The sequence below is a fragment of the Myxine glutinosa genome, chromosome 13, assembly GCF_964187855.1.
Source record: "Myxine glutinosa chromosome 13, kmMyxGlut1.1, whole genome shotgun sequence".
Lineage (NCBI taxonomy): Eukaryota > Metazoa > Chordata > Myxini > Myxiniformes > Myxinidae > Myxine > Myxine glutinosa.
In genome coordinates this window covers 61,205,163-61,211,540 of record NC_136273.1, presented here as the reverse complement: position 1 = coordinate 61,211,540, position 6,378 = coordinate 61,205,163, and positions in this window count along the sequence as shown.

Here is a 6,378-nt window from a genome sequence, read left to right as displayed (position 1 = left end):
AGGTCGCTCTTATATTTCAGCTTGCTCTGGTGTTGCCTCACTGGTGAGCAAACAGGACCAGTTTGCAATATTTTTTCCTGATGCGCTCTTCCTTCATGTCATCATCGAGTGTTCTCACAACATGATGGAAACGTATCTTGCTGTATGATTGTGATACAGAATGTATTAAAGCAAACACATGGTTGCTGTCTGCCTCACAGTCAAACATGTGCCGATCCAAGGAAGCAAATGTAGACCGACCGACCTCAGAAAGGACAGAAGTGGAAATTGCCGCTCTTATCCCACTTTCACGAGGCATTTTGCCATTGCTTACAGCCAGGAGCCTCTTGACACAGCGTTCAGTCGCCTCACAGACACGAACAACACTGTGCGAGGGAACTATGAGGCCACCCCTGTTCTTGGTAACAATCAGGCTGTACATTGGTGTGGTTTGCCATTCTTCGTTGTTACTGGTCAATGCAGAAAGACATTGGCTACACTTCAGAGTCTTCCTCACCATCCTCACCACATAGCCGGCAATATAGCCAACACATGACTCTGTAAAGATGGAAAGTTGCTCAAAATTTGGAATATCCGCATAGTCGTGGTCCTCTTTTGCCGGCGATCTCAACTCCAGGTCGTATCGTCTGGCCACCAACATGTCGTGACTCTCGTCAGGCACAGCCTGCTTTGCAACGCACTTGAAGGAAGCCGCATTCAGGATTCTGGTTGAGTCCTGTGCAGAACAGTTCCCACTTGCAGACTTGATGTCATGTCGCATCAAGAGGCGCTTATATGCGGCAACAAACTGCCGGGCCGTTGGGTTATTCCCACTTCCACATGCAATGCGGACCGCTCCAAAGAAAAGTTCAATGTGGTCTTGGCTCATTTTGTACGTGAGCAGGTATCGCAGGGGAGATGAGGCAGGTTTGACATATGTGAAATACAAAATTGTGACACTCTCTATGCAGATAATGAAACCAATGAAGGGGGTTTTCAAACGCGTATTGGTCATAACTTGACCATTCATGTTTTTGATGTTGGACAAGTAACTGTAGGCAGTATCCAGGAATGGCAGGAAAAGTCCTTCTCGTGATGTCATGAGTGGTGCCTTGTAGTTTCGTGCCAATGGATTGCGAGAATTTAGAATGTCAAACAGTTTGTCCAATGTTTCAATGTATTGGCAGGTAGCCTCACTGCCCTGAAATTCTGATAGTTGCAAAGTGTCCCTGCAAAACCGAATTGCATCTGCCACACTAGTGCTCAATGTCTGAGCAGCTGTGTCCACCTTCATGACATTGCTCTTCCACTCGATGTGTTTCCGGGAGAGCTTATTTCCCAGACGCAAGCCTTCCCTCTTCTGCAGATCAAAGAGTGCCTGGATGTATTTCCACGCGATGACTTTTTTGTTGCCATCCTCCATCATTTTCATGGATCCAAGACAGTTTCTTGCAAGTTTAAGCATGTGACATGCATCGAGTACAACACAAATTTTCTTTTCGGGATTTGCTGGGTGGGGAAATGTTGGTTTCACATTCTGCGGCGTGATGTCGGCACCTAGCTCACGTAACATTGTCAAATGAGCGGACGGTCCATCGCAAGTTAAGGAAACCACCTCTGCACCGATATCATGCAATTTTAGTAGACATTGTGTCACCAAATTCGCCTGTTCCTTCCCCGACAATCCATTTATCATAAAGTATGCTACAGGCACTTTCCAACTGTCATTCAGTGCAACCAGCATGAAAACCAGTGCGTTGCTGGCCTGGGGAGCACTGTCATCTTGGACTCCGTTTCCGATGTCGACGTACCCCAATACCTTGTCCCCTAAAAAGTCAATTGCCTTCATGATGGCCATCTCGTCTAACATCAGGCTACACAGTGTTCTCTTGCCAGTCTCCTTCTCTGCTTTAAACCGGCTCTCTAGTGCTTGGAATACAACTGCACTAAAACCAGGTGAACCATCAATTGCGCTGTACCATTTCCGGATTGTGGATGGACTTGGCAGTGCCAAGTCGAATGTCTCTCGAACATAGTCGTATCACGGACGCAGACACAATCGGCTTCCCAATATGGCCGCCAAGCAACTTCCGCTAGCTTCAGCCGACAGCCGTCATTGGCTCTCCAGTTTATTATATACCTCCGTGGTTGTATTGCTGTTTGATTTCATTTCGCAGGAAAATGTTTATTATCAGATACTATCCAAGAGTTCTCCCTGCAATAACTTTTTCAAATAATTTATACTTTTACAAAATAAATCCCTCTCAAAAGATTTCTTTTCCTTAGCCCTTCGATGTACAGGATATGAGGTTCTTCTTCTTTCGTACGCGGCATGGTGGCTGAGTGCGCGGCTGTGCCGTTGATGCAGTGCCCCCTGGAGGTTAGGACAGGAATTCGTAAATTGTTCAGGGTGTTGTTGATAAATCTCTTCGTGCAAGACACAATAGTGTAGCAGCATAGCAAACTTGTTGTGCATTTTGTGATACAAGCACCAAATTTGGCACAAATGTACATTAATATGTTGCGAACATTTTCAGATATTGGGCCACTTGAAATTCCGTAATTTGTTTTTTCAAATTTCGTAATTTCAAATTTTTCGGGTGACACCGTCACAATTTCGGTCTTCGAGGCCGGCCGATATAGTGGGGCGGCTTAGCCCAAATATTCAAAAGAATTGTGCATTTTGTGATACAAGCACCAAATTTGGCACAAATGTACATTAATATGTTGCGAACATTGTGTGGTCAGCAATGAAGACGAGAGTCTGAATTACATGTATGCAAAAGACCTTGTGAACCAGTGAAGCAAATACACGGGTAAGCATGAATTAAATCTAGGGCATGATATAATTTCCATGATGTTTACCTCTACACTCAATGGTGGAAGGAGGTAATGTTTTGATCCCAGCTTGTCTGTATGTCTGTTTGTCTGTTAGTCCACAAAATTCCAGACAAAGCTTGTAGTAGTGGTAGTTGTAGTGGTAGTGGTGATAACAGAAATTGTTATATAGAACTGAACTTATATTATTATTATATGCAGAAAATAACTTCATTTCTATATGCCCTGCAGTGGACAGGTTAATTGGTTTATGCACTGAAGGGGTCACCCTGGTGTGCACTGCTGTGTTCTGCCTCACTGAGTTGTTCAGGTATGATGTACTCAGCACAAGCTTCCGGTCGGCCCGGAGATGGGGGTGCGGGGCCTGTCACGGAACGTCAAAACAAACGGCCTGCCGGGGCCGCCCAAAAGTCGGGCGTGAGGGGCGCGTCCACTAATGGAACGCCTCTCGCTTCCCAGATCGAGGGCCACGTGGTCAGGAGAACCTCGTCCCTTCCGGTCACACTTTGCCTATCGGCCGGCCTCGAAGACCGAAATTGTGACGGTGTCACCCGAAAAATTTGAAATTACGAAATTTGAAAAAATTTGAAAAAAAAAATTACGGAATTTCAAGTGGCCCAATATCTGAAAATGTTCGCAACATATTAATGTACATTTGTGCCAAATTTGGTGCTTGTATCACAAAATGCACAATTCTTTTGAATATTTGGGCTAAGCCGCCCCACTACAATGGCATCTTGAACATGCACCAAGGAATCCCGACAGACGGGACGCCATTGAACGTTCATCCTCGGGAGGGCGCACACATTGACGAATGAAACCTGTGAAATGAAACCGACCTGTGAAACACCGACATGACAGTTTGTAGGTGGGTTGGGATTCGAACCCAGGCTTTGGTGCGCTTCTATTGGTTGGTACTTGGTTGGTGCATGTATGTTGGTTATCTTGTGTTTTTAACCAAAGGTATTGGTCTACAAAGGTGTATCTCGTGTTGGTGCACGCATATTGGTGTCAGTTATTTTTATGGAAATTGTTCGGTTACATATAATGATCCAGATCTTTTGCACCCCCATTAACCCTACCAAACCAACCCCCTGAATTTCAGGATAGCTGTAATCCCTCCCTTCTCCTTTCTTTCCCTTCTTAATGCCCATCTGTAATTCCATTGGCAGTTAATTGAAATTTTACCCTCCGTCACACACCTTTTCCATGTATAGCAAAAAGGCATCATTCCAAACTTTGGGTTGGCAGGATAGCCGAGAAGTGCGATCACTTCAGCTGTCTCGACTAGGTTAGGCCTATTGTTTGACTGTCTCGCTATCTACTGAATCCCAGATCAATATGCATTCGCTAACAATCCCAAACCGACATTCCAAGACATGTGAAAAGCTTACTCAGCTGGGCATAGCTTCTAGCAGGTGCTCGCAGTGACTTTCTTTCGAAACTACAATAGGCCCACAAATGGGCAGTCCAAAGATACTGCCTTGTGGCGTGAACAAGAACCAAACTCCAACCTGACAGATCTCTCAATCCATGCTGCTGCTGATAAACCAGACATCATCTGTTTAACAGAATCTTTCCTCCCACAGGACGTCCCCGACTCCTTCGTGTCTCTCCCTGGTTAATGGCTACTCCGATTTCATAGGCCTGGACCACACCCCGGCGCAGACGGGGTTGCACTTTAGATCATCAACTCAATTTCTCACTGCTCTTGTACTGATCTTACACCTCCTAACCCCAGGAGTACCTCTGGCTGAGACTTCCCTCTGCTCCCACCTTGTGTTCATCAGTGTGTTGTACCGTCCTTCTAACAGTGACGACTCCATCTACATCTCTCTCTCAGACAACATGGATAAACATTTCATCACTCTTCCCAACTCTCTCTCTCTCTCTTCCTCATATGTTGTGATATCAATTGTCACCATGTCGATTGGCTGGGTATTGCTACCATTCTCAACAACCATGGCACTTCAGAAAAGGACTTCTGTGATTCTATGGGATGGGACTGACATAATCTGTGAACTTTCCAACACGGATATCTCCCAATGGCAAAACTTCCCTTCTGGACTTGGTGATGACGAACTTTCCCGCAAATGTATCTTACTCTTCCTCTACTCCAATTGGTTCCGATCATATGCTTGTGAGAGTCAACATCTCTCTTGCTATTCTCAGAGGGCTGCCTCAACACCGCTTTTCTAGGACAGCTGACATTTCACTCAAGCAGATTGGCAGGGACTGCAAGCAGCCATTTCACTTCAGGACTGGTCTCCCATATCTACTGCCCCTGATGTTAACTCAGCCTGCTTATTCTTCCACAGAAACCTGCTCTCTCTCTTGCACAGATTCATCCCATCTCCTCTTCAATTAATCCTACCATTCTTCCTGCCCTTGGTACACTGGATCCTGCGGTGAGGAGGTTGCTCTGAAACAACTTGCCTTTTCTTCCTGGAAGGCAAATCCGGCTGAAGGCACTCTGGGTGCATTCCAAAAAGTCCGCAACAAGTGTGTTTCCACTCCCAGGAGAGCCAGAAAACATCTGTCCAATCTCAAGAATGAACTTTAAAACTTGTCACCCTCCTCTAAAACCTGGTGGTGCCTTGCTAAGTCTGTTTCTGGAGTATGATCCCCTTCCATCCCTTCCCTCACTACAAATGGCACCGCAGCCAACTCCGCTCATGAGAAGGCCGAATGCCTCAATTATGTTTTCTTCCAAATCTTGCATCCTCAACCCCTCACTCTTCGTACCCATCATTCCCTGTCATACACAACTGCTCCTAGACCATGTGTTTTTCGCACCTGAGAAAGTACAGAAGGTTCTTTCAACCCACAACTCTGACTCTGCTACTGGACCGGATGGCATCAGCTCATGTGTCCTAAAACCCTGCTCTGCTGTTCTTCCACATCATATCTCTGCCCTTTTCACCCTGTCATTTGTGCTAGGTCATCTTCCATCTGCTTGGAAATCCAACAACATCACTGCATTAGTTAAAAAGGGGCAAAAACAGATCACCTTAAGTACAGACCAATTATCTCAATTCCAAACATCAGCAACATCATGGAATCCATCATCGCAGTTGATATGAAATCCTTTCTTTTCTCCAACAACCTCATCTCAGATCACCAATTCAAATTCAGACCAGTTCACTCTGCCTTGGACATGCTGCTTCTATTCTTCCAACAGTGGATGGAGGCCCTCTCTCTCTCAGACATGAGATCAGGGCCCTCTCTCTCGAGACATATATTGTGCTTTTGATTGTCTGGCATCCTGCCTTGCTTTCCAAACTGCATATGGCAACCAAGGTCAACTCCACACATGACTTACTGACTCTCATAGCCAACGTGTGGCTCTCAACAGAATCCTTTCATCTCTTCTCCCTGTTATGGCTGGAGTGCCCCAAGACAATGTTCTGGGTCCAGTCCTATTCCGAATCTTCATAAATGATCTCTCTGAATCTCTGGAAAATCCTCTATCTATTTGCGGATGACTCCACCCTGTGCCAGGACATCCCTCATCCTTCAGACAGACTGCAGCCTCTTCCCTCTCTTCAAACCTTGAAAAAA